Source organism: Sminthopsis crassicaudata, chromosome 1 (assembly GCF_048593235.1).
Source record: "Sminthopsis crassicaudata isolate SCR6 chromosome 1, ASM4859323v1, whole genome shotgun sequence".
NCBI lineage: Eukaryota > Metazoa > Chordata > Mammalia > Dasyuromorphia > Dasyuridae > Sminthopsis > Sminthopsis crassicaudata.
Window position 1 is genome coordinate 558,926,401 of NC_133617.1, and position 18,295 is coordinate 558,944,695.

An 18,295-nucleotide genomic window follows, 5' to 3' on the forward strand; every position below is an offset into this window, starting at 1 on the left:
CTTTGAGCCCAAGAATATAAAATTTAACACTGTTTCGATTTTTTCTTTCTCTATTTGCCAGGAAGTAATGGGACCAGTTGCCAAGATCTTAGGTTTTTTTAATGTTGTTTTTAAGCCAGCTTTTAAATTTTCTTCGTTTACCCTCATTAAGAGGCTTCTTAATTACTCTTCATGGTTTAACTGTTTTAATCTTAAAAAAAAAAAATTTAAAATATTTTATGTGATAAAATAATCAGTTTTGAATTTAGGGTCTATGAAAAAAGTTACCATATTCCTGGTATAGTAGAATGAGTGCTGGCATTGGCATTAAGATCTGATTTTAAATTCTTCTCCTGCCATCTAGTACCACTGTAATTATCACAGTGGATACACTATTGGGTTTAGAACTAGGAAGTTCATCTTAATGAGTTCAAATCTAGCCCCAGACACTTAATAGCTGTGTGATCCTGGGCAAGTCACTTTATCCTGTTTACCTCAGTTTCCTGATCTGTAAAATGAGCTAAAGAAGGAAATGCAAACCACTTCACTATCTTTGTCAAAAAAACTGAACCAAACCAAACCAAACCAAACAAACAAAAAAAAAAAAATCAAATGGGATCATGAAGAGTTTGATATAATTAAAAAGACACAAAAACAATTTTGATAAATATTCTTTGACCCTCATATTCCTTATTCACAATGAGAAGTTGATCAAGATTGTGGTGGGAATATGTGCCTAACAAGCAGCTAAAGCAACCTCAGGCAATTATGAGCTGAGAGCTAGGGACAAAAACTTACCACTGCTGGAGTTCTGTAAGTTGATAATTTTATATGGCTCACAAATGATGTTATAAATATCTAAATGGCTCTTGGCAGAAAGAAAAAAAAATTCTCTGTCATCTAAATAATCATTACAGTAATTTCTCCCTCTAAATTTGTTCTCTGTGATGGTCATTATATTTCAGGAAAGGAGTTAAGATTTTTCACTTTCTAAGAAGAGGAGTCTTATCCTGCCTGGCCCATTACTAATAATATTAATAATGTTTACATTTGTAAGCTGCTTTATAAAAGTTCTATTTGATTCTTGATTTTTACAGTTTTTGTGAGGTGGATATTGTAATAATTTTCATGCTCATTGTTTGTTGACTTGTTTTTTTGTTTTTGTTTTTGTTTTTTTAGAAGAGAGAGGACATGTAAAAGATTTCCCCATTGTCATAGACTGGTAATTCCTCTATAAGTTTTATCTTTAGAGAAGTGCCTGGTATATTGAGAGATTAATTGATTTTTCTACAGTCACACAGCCAGCATAAATTAGAGACAGAAAGTACAGTTGGGTCTTAGTTACTTCAAGGTTGTTCCCCAGTTATTACATTGTTTCTTCTGTTTAACTCAGTTTTACAGATGATGATATTGTTAATTATAAACGTTACAACTCAGCTCAATACTTTTTCTATTGTATCACCTAGCTTACTATTTTTAGATGGTTGCTTAAATGACTTCCCCAAAGTCATATATATGTTATATATGAGAAAGTTTGAGTCCAGGTTTCCTTGGTTTTTATATATATATATATATATATATATATATATATATATATGTATATTTTGTCAACAGATAATCACATCATGAGACTTATGTGAAAACCAAATAGATTTATTATGAAAGAAATGAATAGTTATGTGGAATCAAAAAAAAAATCACAGTTTTTAGAGAAGTATGCATATTCAAGGCAGTTTAACAAAAAAAGGAGGAAAAAGCATGAAGGGGTGTTACATGGGTATGGAAAGGTGCAGTAATCCCTCCCAAAGGGAAAGATTAAAGGGGTAGCAAAAGTTGCATTCTTTTTTCTTAAGATCTTCTAAACTTAAAATAGAAGTGTCTCCTTATTTGCTAAGGAACCAGTTGCACAAGCACTTTCCTCAGTCTAGCATAGACTCACTGGTGGCTGTCTTGTCTTCCAAAGATACACAGGAAGTTCAACTTGGAGTTTAAACAGCAAATTATGCCAATTAAGGGAAGTATGGGTCTTCACTCTTACATTCAGGCTCTTATGCATGCACTGGGTTCAGTTTCTAGAAAATCAGGAAACTCAAAAAGATAAATTCAGGGACCTCTTAATAGTTCTTAACAATATGGACATATGCTCCATTAATGTCCCACTATAATTTTTGTAGAGATAAAGTGGTAACAGCATTCTCAAAAGCTCTTTCCACAGAGTTCAAGTTCTTTCCAGTCTTCCAGTCTCCTTTATATATAGGTCATATGATAGACTGAATTTCTTTTGTTCAAGTGATGGAATATAGAGATGCATAAGCACTGAGCCCCAAAAAGCATATTTTCGATACTCTCCCTGTACAATCCACTAAATGTAAAAGAGTGGGGATTTAACCCCCAAAATATATTGGAGTTTCAGACTGGCATCACAAAGGGTCTCAAAAAAATTCATAGGCTTATACCATCTTCAAATTAAGAAGTAAAGATTTTATTACTATCCCATTTGGAACTTAAGTTCCAAAAATGAGTTTTAACCATTAACAAGGGGAAAGACAAAAACTAAGTTCCCTAGCAGAACCATTAACAAGAGGAAAGCTGCCATTAGGCAGTCTAAATGCTAACTTTCTACCATAAGGAGAGCAGTTCCTAATAAAGATGCCATTATGACCCTTTGTAAAAGGGTAAACCCTAAAAGGAGCTAGCCTTTGTGATACTTAGTAAATTAGCTAAAAGGAGTTAGTGGAAGATTACACCATTGACTGGAAGGTCAACTGTAAAAAGGTTTAGCATACTAATTCCTTTTAGGGAATATGTACCCTTATAGGGTACATATATGAGATAAAGGTAGATTATTTTATAAGAGAGAAATAATATTATAATCTGGCCTTATGATTGGATACAGTAATTGTGGGCTTGTAGAGGGCCATTCCAGGTTTTGAGTCTTACAGTAACTTGGCTCACGAAAACTCCCTTATTGAAATATCAGACTGCTTGTCAATATAATAAATTAATAATATAGTGACTGAAGCAAAATGCAAACACTACTCTTTGGATTAAAAGCTAAACCTTTGAATTTAGAACAGGAAAGAATGTCTAAAAGGAGACTAAAGATATTTGGGAGAAAGATATCTGAGACAATGGTATAATAAACTTTACTCTGATGTGTATCTCAACTAATTACATCTCTAAGTAACCATGATCCAGGGCTTAAATGGGTAATCATTTACATCTTAGTAGATTTTGTTAGGTTATAGGAATTTTAAAAGAGTGTGCTTTGTATCAAACCTATGAACATTTGAGGTATATATTTTTGTCTCTCTGATCAATAAACTTTGAATAGTCCATAAACAGGACTTCTCTACCTGGCCCCGGTATGTTATCACATCCTTCATCTCACTACAGGAGCTGGACTCCAACATGAGGTCATGATACTTTTGTCAAACGAAGGAATTCAACAAGGATTTCAAGAGCTCCTCTGGGTTTGCCCCACAAGTAACTGTGGGAATTCAGCTAGGTATAGGGTCCATTGTAACAAGATCTCACTAAAATTCAACATTTTTTTTCTCCTGGCAATGCCCTCCCAATGGCCTACCTAGACACTGACTTTCTAGCAGGGACATGGACTTTTGCTGGGTCTTATTCACCCCATCACAAGGACCATCCTCATTATGTTGAGAAATATTAATTACTAGCTGTAGGGTGATTAGTAATTTAGAAATACTGATACTTAAAATCTATTTTCTGTTTGATATTCTGACAGACAATATGGGGAAACTATTGAGCCAGAAAGATCTGTTTTCTAATTATGGCTCCAATACTTATTAGCTTTGGGACCTTAGGAAAATCACTGCACATAGTGTTCCAGGAAAGTCGCTAAGACTGTGAATTACACATGATTTGCTAATCTGGGACCATGAATGGAATTTCCACTTTGGAAACCTCTAAAATCAATAAATTCATAATTCTTGATGCCCCGTGTATGAATAAATATGCATACATGTGTGTATGTATACATATATATATATATATATGTTTTAAATGAAAGAATAAGAAAATATGAAGACAGTGCTGCATCACTCTGCAATATTTAAATGCGCAGAATACACTTTACTAGATTATAAATAATCAGCAAACAGAATATAATGAATACATTCTATTTGGCATTAGTTGAAAAAAATAAAGACAATCATAAATCTTGAAGATAAAACAAATTTTAAAACAAAAATAAGAGTAGTGGTAGAATCCTAAATGCATGAAATATACCTTTAAAAATAGTTTTTATATGATTAAGAGGGAGAAGAAAACTACACAGCTAAATAAAAAATCTTAAGGAAAAAAAACATGAAAACTTAGAGCAAAAAAAATTATGCTATATCAAATTAAATAAAGCCAGTTTTTCTTCATCGAGATCGCTTCAGTGTTCAGGATGCAAGTTCTTTTGCTTTCACAATAATAATTATTGTATAGCTCAGCAACTGCTGAGAAGATGAAAGTAAAGAATATATATATATATATATATATATATATATATATATATATATATTATATATATATATATATATATTTTTTTTTTTTTTTTTTTTTTTTTTTTTTTTGCAGAGGCAATTGGGGTTAAGTGACATGCTCAGAGTCACACAACTATAGAGTATTAAGTGTGGAGGTTGGATTTGAACTCAAGTCCTCCTGAATTCCATTTCATTTGACAAGAAAACCCCTGATGGGTTCACAAAGATTCATATATGACTAAAAATAACTGAACAACAATGACACAATCATTTAAAAACAATCTTATATAACTTTCATACAAGTCAAACTTATAGCTTGTTAATCACTTGTTCTGAGGGAAAAAAGATAATTTTAAATTTCCACAGTTAGTTTTGAGATATACTTTAAAAAATAAATATAAAATCAATTGATTGTTTCTTATAAAATCCAGCTTTGGTTCTTTTTACATGTATTGATTTCATGTGTGTGTGTGTGTGTGTGTGTGTGTGTGTGTGTGTGTGTGTGTTTATGGTTAATTTAAAAGTTCATAATATAAAGAATACTTATTTTAAAAAAAATAATTGTAGTGATTGGAGTTAGTTAAAAAGAGAAAACGGATTTTGAGGGACCATGAATAGGAAGACAAAGTTAGTGATCAGGAAACTGGGAAGAAGAGCAATATTTGACTTAGAGGAAGTATTAAAACAAACAAAATAAACAAAACAAAACAAAACAAAACAAAAACAAAAACAAACAAACAAAAAAAAACCCTGGAAAGTAGATGTTCTTCCTTGATTTTCTCCTTATTTATAAATTGTTGACTCCTAAGTACTTAATTTACAATGAGCTATGTGTTTGCTACAAATTGCCATGCTTTTTAGAGCCCTGAGGTAAAACTAGAGGAGGCTTCCACTCTTATTTCAATACACTGTTTCCATCTTGGTTTCCACATGCTATTTTACACTTTGATTCAGAGTTTTCTCTCTTGAAATCGGCTCATGTACCAAATGATTGCATTTATTCTTCTTAACTATTCTTTCTAGTATAGTATATACACACACATGCTACATATATGTGTGTGTATATATACACACATACAATAAAGACACATATAATTCATATATATATATATATATATACACATGCATGCATATAAATTTAAATGTGTATGTATATACACAAAATGCACACATATACATACTTATTCGCAGACACACTAAAATATGAATATATGTATATAAATATACATACAACACAACATATACATATATAAAACATAAATACATATATTTGCACACATATAGACACAATACATATGCATAGAAATACTCATGTGTATCCATATACACATGTGTCTATGTACATTCACTTATACATATACATGCATGTGTATGTGTGACTAGAAAATCAGGTTGGACATTTTATTCCCATGTCTAATTATGATCCTATTGTCTCTTATGACTGACAAGCTTTACAGATAAGAAATTTTTTACTCCATACAACCCTAATCTTGCTTAAATCACCACTTTCCATAAATGCAAAAGCATTACCCCCCCATACTCACTCAACTTCTTCTTCAAAACTAAATGTGTTTTAGGCATTTGAAACCACACTGGGAAGATCTTGCTATTTTATTGCACACTTGGCAGTCTCCCTTCTCCTTGCTCACCGTGGTGTTCGGTGTGTTCCGTGTTGCCCATTCCCCTTCAGTCTGGACCAGTATCTGAGCCAAACACCATGGGCACCCATGGGGTGAACTTGGCAGCTGTGAGACCCAGATGCTGAGCTCCAGTTTGTAATTTTCCTGCAGCAGCATCTGGGTGTTTGGTTGGCCTTTTATCTGGCTTATGTTTACTGTCATGGTGGCTGTAGAAAGTCTGTGAGCTTGGCACAGAATTAATCTGCTGGCCTCTCTTGTCCCTACTGAATGTCTATTCATTCGAATTTAGAGTTGTACATTTATCTTTATATATTCAAGCAAAAGGAATTGCACAAGCTTCCTTTTGAGGTCTAAACATAGGACCTTTTTCAAGGATCCCTTCCACCACTACCCCCTACCCCATGTGCTTTTTGCTCATATTCTCTGGTATGAGCTTCGTTCTTATCTTGTCCCCATTTTCTTTGTGAATCAGAAACTGTAATAAAATGATTCAGTGGTTGGCATACGTGTGCATGAGCCATTTCTCTGTGATTGGAGCCCTAGGGCTCTACTCCTTATTTCTGTTTCAGGTTCTAATTTTAGACCCAGACCATCAAAATCCAATTCATATCTCATATTCCATATTCATTGTTTGAATCAAAGAACAAGGTTATTAGAGTTAAACCAGTGGGGTTTGGTCTTTTAATCAGAATATTAAGGCAGCATGGGTGTCTGTTTTTAATATAGTGCTTCAGCAAATTTGAAATACTTATTTGCTTTATGGTCTCTTCAAAACAAGATCCATATGAAGTAGTCTAGGAAAAAAAAAAAGTTTTGGCTTTTTTATTTGTGTAGGATTGTTGTTTTTTTTTCATCTCTTCTTTTAGTTTAGTACTTTTTCCCCTTGTACCTGGTACAAAAGAATTTGGAACAAATAAATCATCTTTTGCATTTAGGCTTTATAAAATGATCTCTTCTTAAAAGAATATCTTTCTTCCTGTGGCTACAATTCACAGATTGAGATATTAAGAAACAAAATAAAATCAAGGAGTCACCCTAAAAATATTTGTTATAAGCAAGAATGATATTTTAAAATGGAAAATACATTAAATTTCAAAAGAGAATCAGATATTTCTAAGTAATAAAAATAATTTATTTTTGATCCTTTTTTTTTTTCTTGGAGGTTGACCAATCAAAGAATTTAAAACATGTCAATACATTGACTGTCCTTGCTCTGAAAATACAGCTCCCTATATGGTAAGATGTGTGACACCTATCTTACAGACAAGAGCTTACAATCCTGTTCATTAATTTTATCACTAACATAAACTTTTAATATGCATATGATCAGTATATAGGACTTCCAGGGCAGCTTAAAATGACTGTAACCTGTAATTACTGTTCCTGTACTTGATTATAATAATCTGATTGCAATTATTCAGTGATTTTAATACAAGCCCCAAGCTACATAACAATAATTCAAGTGCAGTGATTGGGAACATGTTTCTGTTTGGCTGTGAAATGATGTTTTAATCCGTACTGATTCAGGGATCTGGCTATAGTTCTGTTCATGTAATTAAGGCACATTTATACAGTCAAGTAGAATAACTTTAGTTTGAAGTGAATTTAATTAATGCAAAGGCTCTATATAAGTCAAAATAGATCATAAGCATGAATTCCTTAGGAGGAATAATAAAGCCAAGATCTTGGTGGCTGGCAGACTTGGCCATTCTGATAACCTATTCCCAATTCACAGATGCAGGTGGATGGGGGGCAAAGGAAGGGGGAGGCAGAGGAGGAGGAGCCAAACAAATAGTAAATCAGCTGGGTGTTACTACAACTGTCCTAAATATTTCATTGAAAGACTGCACTTAAAGGGCTGAAAGGCTGAATGGCTAATCAGGAATTTAGTTTGTACTATAGAAAAGTTTCTAGACATACCTAAATTGGAGAAACATATTTTGCAAATCAATTTTTCAAAAGTCTGTGAGGCAAGGACAGAATGCAAGGAGAAGAAATGCCATCTTTGCCAAGTACTTTTGTCAAGTACTTTCAAGAAAGCAATATGGAGCTTCTCTTGCAGAAAATAAATCTTTGAAGAGAAGGAAATATATCGCATACTATATCTGTGGCAACACTATGATTTTTTTTTTTTAAAGAACAAGCAGTAAACCTTGACTCCAAAATGGGAAATGCAGAACCTAAAATAATGCAGTGAGACATTTAAACTCAATCTAATGGTAAAGTGATAGTTCAAAATGAGAGATATACAATGCTATAAGAAAAGGAGAATATTTTTAAGCTACTGTCTTGAAGTAGAATGTCAGAGTTATTGGACAGCCTGAAGGGGTGAAGGAGCCAGATCCAATACACTTCCTTGAAAAATAGATCCCTAAGGCTCTTTGACTAGATGTAACAAGTGACCCAATTTACTTGGAGAGGTGCTTAAGGATTCCAGGAAACAAAGGAGCAATGAGAAAAAGCAAGGTAGAGCTTGGTTTTGTCTGGTCTCCACTGGATAAATATAGGTTGAATGCTAACTCTATGTCTAAGAAATATATAGCAAAATGTAAGGAGCATAAAATATTTTTTTTTCTAAAATCTGGCATTGGACCTATCATGCAAAAAAAAAAAAAAAGAAGGACTAAGAACTACTATTTCTTCAAAATAGCATTGATAGTAGATGGTATAGGGATAGTATTTAGACAGGATAAATGAGTGCTGAAGTGCTGTTCTTAGAGGAACTATCATATGAAAAATAAATACAAGTAGGGAAGAACAAGCAGAGATCAAGCAACCTATTCAAGAGTAAGAAATAAATAGTTCTGTCCAGAAATGTTCAGGCACAAAGAATAACATCTCTGAGCCAATTTTTGTGATCTCATTTAACCCTGAGTGATTTTAACAGTGTAGTAGGCATACAATCTGGCATATGATCTCCATATGTAGTTGGCAATGTTTTTGCATTGCATTCCCATGGGGAGTTACTTCCTTTCCCCCTTTGTTCTTTGAAGAATGCACTTTAGCAGGCTTTTAGCTTGGATGTCATTGCTAAATGACTTCTGTTTTTTTTTTTTTTTTTTTTTTTTTTTTTTTTTGTTATTATGAGTAGAGGTTTATAGCATTGAATTATATCAGTGACATCTCTTAGAGCACACAGACCTTGCCAGAAAAAATAAAAAATAAAAAGAATAAGAAAAAATAAAAACAAAAAAATTCCAGTTCTATTTGTTGAGCTTTTTATTTCCTTGGCCACTTACTGCTGGGAATACTATTACAAAAGACACATGTCATGACAACATAGAAACCATCATCTTTTAATCAGTTTTAACTTATGTTCACTGATTCATAGTTAAAAATGCATCTCTTTGGTCTTTCAAAATACATTGCATCTGTGGTATATTTAATTTCAAATAAATACTTGGTTGGATATTTTCCAGACTTGACTGACAAAATCATTGAAAGCTTGGAATGGACCTTAGTGTACTACTCCAAAGTTGCTAAAAAAGAAAAAAAAAAAAAAAAAAAAAAAAAGTCCCTTTATTTAACAAGTTATCATCAAGATTTTGTTCAAATATGTTTAATAGGGAAAATTCTATTTCTGGAAGCAGCCAACTTTTGAACATTTTTGGTTGTGAGAAGATTTTTGGTTCCCTGACTCTAAATTTGCCTCTCTTGATTGTCTACCTGTTGTTCCTAATCTTGCCGTATGGGACAAAACCAAAATAAACATACTTCCTTTTGCTTGTGACTCAAGTATTTAAATGCATATATGGAAGTTCCCTCTAAATATGCAGATTGCAACCCACCTATTCCTGCCCATTGTGTATAGCTTCTTCATAAGTATACCACAAACAACTCATCCAATATGCTGGAGTCTTCCTTGTTTTATCTTGAGATCATGAAGGTAACAATGGAACACAGTGGCTATATATCCTTTGCCCTTGCCACATGGAAAGAGCATTTTGTCATTCTACATTATATTTTCTTGATTATATCAATGAATAAATCAATAGCTAGACATTTATTAAGCATCTACTACATGCCAGACATTGTGCTGGTCAGTGGGGATACAAATAGAATGAATGAAATTGTGAGTCAAACTCAGTGAAAGGCATTTCCTTGTTCACAGGTCATGACAAGAAGTTGCCATGTATACATGTGAATGTATACATTGCTGACTGTGCAAGGATGTTCCCACAGTTTGGCTCACTTGGCAGTCAGCAGCTGATATGCTGGGTAGGCTCTCCTCCCATTGGTATTTTTTCATTGACCATGAAGTGCTCACACAGGTTCTTTGCATAGTGATAGCAGAATGCTTATTGGTCATGTTTGCTGAATATATAAAACCAAGGTTGTACTTCTAAATAAAGTAAAGTCTTTTTCTTACCATAACTGGCTTCCATCCCATCACTCTGTTTTTGAGAAAAGGAATTTGCTTTTTAGCTTAACCAGGAGTGACATGAACTAACCCCTTATTATAAAGAACTTACATTCTAATAAGGAAAGCAACAAAAATATGTTTGCATAGATGTAGAAATAATATAATGAGAATAAGTACAAATAAGCAAAAAATAATTTGGGAGGCAAGTATAATAATCATTAATTGTATTACTTTAATAAGATAGTAGGGATAAAACTTATAGCATGATGAGAAAATTTTTTTTAAACTTTAGATAGCTTAGTATAACTGATGTCATTTCATTTTGTCTGCATTTTGTGATTTTCTTTTTTAAAATTTATTTTTACTTCTTTTTTGAATTTTTTGCTATCTTATTTCTCCCAGTTATTCATAAATTTTTTCTCTAAGTACTTTTTCATACTGAATTCTTCAGAATTGCTTTGGATTATCATATTGCTGAGAATAGATGATTTTCTTACAATATTGGTGCTACTTTGTACACAGTACATTTCACTTTGTATCAGCTCACATAAGCTTTCCAGGTTTTTCTGAGAGTATCTTGCTCATCATATCTTATAACAAAATAGTAATTCATAATAATCACATATCACAATTTATTCAACTACTTTCTGATTGATGCTCATCCTTTCAATTTCTAATTTTTTTGCCACCAAAAAAGAGCTGCTATAAGTATTTTTGCATACATATGTACTTTTCCTTTTTGATTTTTATCTCTTTTGCGATACAGACCTAAGTAGTGTTATTGCAAGTCAAATTGTATGTATAGTTTTATCGCCTTTTGGATGTATTTTTAAATAGTTCTTCAGAATAGTTGAATTAGTTCATGACTCTACCAATAGTTCTTTAATGTTTCATTTTCCCCCCACATCCTCTTTACCTCTGCTGTTTTCATTGTTTTCCTCTATTAGCCAATCTAATAGGAATGAGGTAGAATCTATGTATTGTTTTAATTTGTATCTCTCTAATCAATAATGAGATAGAACATTTTTTCAGATGGCTTTGATAACTTCTGAATGCTATTCATATCTTTGTATCATTTATTAATGGTTCTTATATCTATAAATTTGACTCAGTTCTAGGTATGTTTGATAAATGAGGATGAAGATTATTATTCCACTGTGTCAATAACTTCCTGGTCCTGGGACTGCCACTGATGACTACAACCCATATCTGAATATAGCCTAGCAAAGAGATTGCTGAATTCTCCTTTTAAAGAGGTGCTTGAACTTCTTGCTGTCTGTGGGCTGAGAGCTCCAGAAGTAGCTGCTGCCACTGCTGATTCAATGGCTCCCAATATATCTTCCTGGTATGTGGGGGCCTGGCATCTACCAGTACTGTTTGTTTCTCACCCAGGCATGACAGAACTTTCCTGCTGACCTTAGAAGAATATTATTTCATCCCATTCTTTTATAGGTTCTACTGCTCCAAGAATTGTTTTATGGAATTCTAAGAATAGTTTTAGAGAAAGTTCAGCCAAGTCACTTTTTCCATTATGTTGGATGCAACACTCAATTAATTATCTTAAACAAACTTTTTTTTTCTTTTAAGTTATTTTTCAATAATGAGATAAGTATCTCTGTTGTATGATAGAAGAAAAGTTTGCATTTCTCAGCTTTTTTGTACTTATAAAGAACTATAAAATAAGGAGTTGTCCATCAACTGGGAAATGACTAAGGAAATCATGTTGTAAATTGTGTACTAATCTACAATTTTTAAAATGAAAAAAAAATAAAGAAATCTGAGAAGACTTTTATAAACTGATGCAAAGTGAAGTAAAGAGAATTGAAGAACAATTTATGCATTAAAATTTTAAAATGTCAGAGTTTGTTTTAATAATCTTTACATATATTTCAGTTTTCATCTTAAATGATTTAATTTACTTTGATGAGTTGCCAAATTTTCTTTAAACTAGGGCAGCTGGATGGCACTGTGTATAGAGGGCTGGGCCTAGATTTAGAAGACTCAGCTTTCTAAGTTCAAATCCCACCTCAGGCACATTCAAGTTATTTAATCTTATTTGCCTCCATTTCTTTATTTGTAAAATAAGCTGTAGAAGGAAATGACAAACCACTCCAAGAAAATCCCTAATAGGGTCATGAAGTGTTGGAACTAACTAAAAATAACTGAACAATTTTAAATTGGTTTTTACTTTCTACTTGGATTATAAATGTACTTCATCTGTTCTTGTGATATTTCACAAAGGATTTTATACAACATTTAATATTTTCATTTGCTGCCATTTTTCTTTGCTTGCCAAGTAAATAAAATGTTTGCTGACTAAAACACTTTATAAACTTTTTTCATCTTTTTTTTTTTTGGAATAGCTTTATAGCAGTTAACTCAATGTAAAATTATTATCATTATCCTTGATATAGCTTCCATCTAGACAACAAAATCCTCAGTGACTATCACAAATAACTGACAATAAAGCATGCAAAATGGTTAACAGAAATGACATCAACCTTGACTGCAATAATTTCCCACAAGATACTCAATATTTTAATATCTACTATGAGGTCTCTCTAATCTCCCACTATATATGTGTGTGTGTACATATGCATACATATATACATACACATGTGTGTTTATATATATATATATATATATATATATATATATATATTAAATATTTAAAATATTTATCTCCTTTAGTCAGTTATCATATAATATCAATATTTAGTCCTTATTGTATTATCATTTTACAGTTGGGAAAACTAAATATATAAAGTTTAAGTGACTTACTCAGGGTCATCCAACTAATAAGTGTCTGAGGTTAAATTTTAACTCATGTCCTCCAGACCCTGATGCAGTATTCTTTCTACTATATCACATAAGTTTCCTAGAAAAAGAGAAGAAAAACAATTTTTTTTTTTTAAAGTAATGTCTAACAAGTCTAGGCACTGTGCTAAGCATATTATCTCATTTGATCCTCCCAGCATCCTGGTAAGGTAAGTGCTATTATTACTATCATTTGGTAGATGAGGAAAATAGCTGATAGTTATTAAATTACTTGCCAAGAGAGAGTAATATAGCTAATAAGTTTCTGAGGGTTGATTTCAATCGTTGTTGTTTGTCCTTTCTTTTTGAAGATTAACAACATCACAAGGTAATGTGTTAACTTATATGTCAATTAGATTTAAATAATCTGTCAGCCTTACTCTCTCTTTATGAGTCCTAGTTCAGTGGCAAGATAAAAGTCAAGCAGACCAGTGACTGCCAAGGAAGCAATAGATGCTCTTGGTATCTTTTATGTCTGATTTGAAACCAAATTATCTGATTCTAAGTCCAATAGTCTGTGAAATCTAGCTACCTATCTATGAGCTATATGACTGAGTTATCTATAAGCTAACTCAAAGTTTTTACAATCTTTCCACAAGAATAAAATGAGAAAGACTTAGATGCCTTGCTAAAATCTCAATAAATCCTCTATAATATTCTTCTCATCTGTCCAATTGGAAAACTTGTCAAAAAGGCATTAATGTTAGTATAACATCTGTTCTTGCCGAAACCATGCTAACTATAATTAATGATGATTTTTTCTAGATAATGAATGAATTTATTAAAAAGTATTAATCAAACTTCTTCCCAAACCCTAATCTGAGGATACCTAGAAGTGATGGTGGAATTAGGGGGGAGGGGAGGAGGGAAGGGCAGAGGAGACAGCCAGGACAGTATACTTCATGGCATCATTTGAAAATGACCAGGCATGATAAGACAAATAATACCCAGTATTCTCTTTACTAATGTTCTTTCACCTCCAGTCCTTCAAAACTCTTTTGCTCTCCACAGTTTTTCAAAGATCTCCAAGACTGGCTTAGGAATAACTTCATTTATAATTCTCCCTTCTTTCTCTTATCAGCTAACATAGCAGTGACTTTGAGCAGTAGTTTTGTACTTTTTTGTTTTGTTCTTTTCCCCAATATTGCTATAAATTTCTTTTTTTCCTATAGATCTGCCCTTGTTATCAACAGCTGAGTATGAGAATTATCAGTCACTTTTACTCTCTTATATGCTCTTGCTTCTAGCTACTGTAAGTCTTTTAAAATTTAATTTGTTTAGTAAGATCCCCATATATCTACATTGATATCTTGTGACAACTCTTGTTTTTCTCCTCATAAGAACTTTTTCTCTTTAGGTCTTTGAAATTTCATTTCTAATGGCTTCTCATTCCTTTGGGGTTAACTCTCCCTAGAGAAATATTCATGAAATATTATCTCCTAAGCCCTTTGAAATTTTACTTTTTTCATAAAATAGGTATTTCATTGACCACTTCTATAATCCAATTCCACCCAAGCACTACTGAGTTGCTTCCCTCCCAGAAACTCAATAGTGCTTGGGTGGAATTGGAGATAATATTTCATAGCTGGAAAAGACTTTAGAGATCATTTAGTCCAACCAGCTCCATCATTTTACAGTTGAAGAAACTAAGAACCCCAGAGAAGTAGGTTTCCTAAGCACATATTGATAATAACAATGACAACTATGATGACAATAAATTATGATGTTCAAAATTTTTGAGGAATAGAATCTTGAGTTCAAAGGAACTAAAGCTAATGAATAGCTAAATAAAAGTTCTCTCCCAGATCTTTGGTTCCAAATCCAATGATTAATTCCTCTCCATCTATTTGTATGCTTCATATTATCTAGATTATTATTTTTTTTTCTTTTTGCCTCCTTCCTTGCTACTGGAACATTTCTTCTCCCTCCTATCTTCAGTCTCTCTCTATTCACTGCATCTTTCCAAGTTACCTACAAGCATGTTCTGATATCTTTTGAAATTAAAACAAAAGAAAAACCTTCTTTGACCCTATGGTGCTCCAAAACCATCTTTCTTTATTTTTTCTTTCATTTTATTGCTTTTACTGTTCTTTTACTTTTACTTCTAGAATAAGTCATCTAATCCCAGAGGGAAAAACTAAAAACTAAAATCCATAAGGTAGAAGTTGCAAAGAGCTAAATTTAGGCTTGATTCAGAAGAAATTTCCTCAAAACTAAAGCCTTATCTGAGTATCATGGGTTGAATTGGGAGGAAGTAGTTTTCCCTTTATGTGAGGTCTCTAAACAGAGGTTGAATAATCACTTATTGGGAATATTGTAATGGGAGTTAATTTTGGGGATCTGGGATAGACTCAGGGAACACTGAAATTCTTTCCAACTTTAGAATTCATTGATTGCATATTTTTAGTAGTATCTAACTTGATGACTCCACACAAGGAGTTTTCTCCTTTCACCTTCCTTCTTGGCTTTTAGTCCTTTAAATATAGTTTATGTTTGTAAAATTCCAGGCAAAAAGATTCCTTTTAGTTTTTTTTTGTAAAGTACACTCCATTTTTTCTGGAAGGCTATATTTTAAAGTCATTCCAAATCCCATTCTCAGGCACTATCTTCTTAATCAAGTATTTATATCTTGAATCTGCTTTTCTTTTATGCATTCCTTGCCTTTGATGGGCAATAATGATGAAAACATAACCTATTCCCATAAGGCCCTTTTTTTTTCATTTGTTGTGTTCTTTTCCTTCTATGAGTTTTATTTTATTTATGAATCACTAGAAGTGGGTAATGATAATTTGCCTTAACAAATTCTGAGAAAATTCTTATCTTATATTGAGTACCTGATGATGGATAATGACAGATTTCTCTAGTGCTTTTCTGATGGAATTCTGATGGATTCAGATGGAGTAGTAAATGACCAAATTGCACAATATTGCTTAAGGTATGCAATCTATGGGGTCATAGAGGTACTGGGCAATTGTTATTTATGTGGAAATTTCTCTGGTCACTACCTGGCTGAGCAGGGATTGCATTTTATAAATCCATCTACCTGAGTTTAAGTAGCAGTTATTATTATTGCTAAAATTAAGAGAGACCCTGTGTTTACTGTCTTTTCATGTAATTTCTTCCAAAAATGTTATATTCCTACACAGTAACAGAGACCTTTTGGTTTATTTTTCTTATTTCTACTTATACGAACCCCTTTTGTTTTTGTTTTAAATTAATGCATCATTGCCTTATCACCTGGCTTATGGGGAAAAAAATATCCCAAGCACTTTCATTTTTTTCCATAAAATGGATACTAGAGAAAATTTTATTGTAGATGACAATTTGAAGCATTTGCCTGTTCCACAATGGGGGCTCAAGTTCTTCCACTGATTTGTTAGCTTGCTGGGGCTTGCTACTGGCTTGCTGATTCACTTCCTGTCTTAAATCGTGTTATCTTTTACTTGACTGAAGCAGACCTGTCTTGTCAGTCTTCCAAACTTTTTGGGCTAAAATATTTTTTCACCCCATTTTTTTCCTGATTCTGCTATTCAGTGATTTGTTATGGGGCCCTATTTTTTTGTTTGCGTGGAGGTGAATATGGGAGACTCCACCATGTTCACTCTTTGAAGATATTTGTTGACTTTTGAAAATTTTTAACATCTTCTCTTGTATCGTCCACATGATCTTTCCCCTCAGAGTATTTTTACAAGATTCATATCCACATTGATGAAAGGATTCAGTGAAGTGCCATATAATTCTATAGTTAGGTCCATCTTTTCTCCATTTCCTTATAATTAACTTACATAAAGATATGAAATACATTCTTATCAGATTTAAATATGACATTACTCTAGCATGTCTTTCAGTTATTCAAAACAATTAATGAAGTTCCTCCCATGATCCAGTGACAATTCAAGTCTCCATAAACTGCAATACTAAGTTAAGCTAATGAGGTTGGGCAAAGAGGATATCTGCATTATTTCCCAGCTGATATACTAGAGGAGAATGATAATAAAAGAGCATATATTCCTAGCAGGGTAACTTATTCATCCTTCCTATGGTCTTTGCCTTTGAAAAGATTCTGATGGTAATAATAGCTTCTTCCATGTGGAGAAATCCAACAGACTTTGTTTCAGTAGAAATATAGCTAGACCTTGAACATGAGAGACAACAAAGTTCAAAAGAAAGAGTTGAAATAGTCAGTGAAAGTAAATTATAGAATCATAGTAAATTTAGAGCTAGGAGAAAGACTTTATAGAACATTTAGTGCAACCCTCCTCCCATAATTTTACAAAGTAGGAAATAGAAGTCAAGGGAAGTTAAATGACTTGCTTAAAGTCATGTAAATATAAGAAGATAAATTTGATCTCATTCAAGAACTTGGCTTCTATCAAATACTTAATCAATTCATCATCCTCAAATATATGTGCCATGACACATAATAGATACTTCACAAATATCTACTGACTTGACTGAAGGGAAATACTAAGAACCTTATGGATTTCTGTATGGGTCATCTTAGCTCTGGTTCTGAGTGGATTATCCTGATTCAGTTCTTTATGTATAATTCATGAGACTAAGTTTCTGAGATAGTTTTCTTCCCCAGACTGGTAAGAGACAGAGATAAAGAGTGAGATGGAGTGTTAGGGTTTTTACTCTCCTAACTAATACTAATCCGTCCTTATTCCTAGGCCTATCTGAGAAAATCTGGTAAATATACTATCAATCTTACCTCTGTTTTGAGGTCCTCAGAATTCTCTGGCTACTGTCTTATATGGAAGTAGTTTGAAGCACAACAGAGCACCTGAGAGTTTAGATGAGCAACCTTAAACTTTATTTCCGTAAATCAGATCTACTCTATGACCTCCTGCACTTACCTTAGTAGCAACCTCCCAGTCCATTCTCCATGTGTTAAGAGGGGGCAAGGGAGCAATCTCTTCCTGTCCAGAGCTTAAATAGGGTCAATGAGGTCACAGACACAAGCCTATCAACTTGAAGGTTACATTCCTAACTTG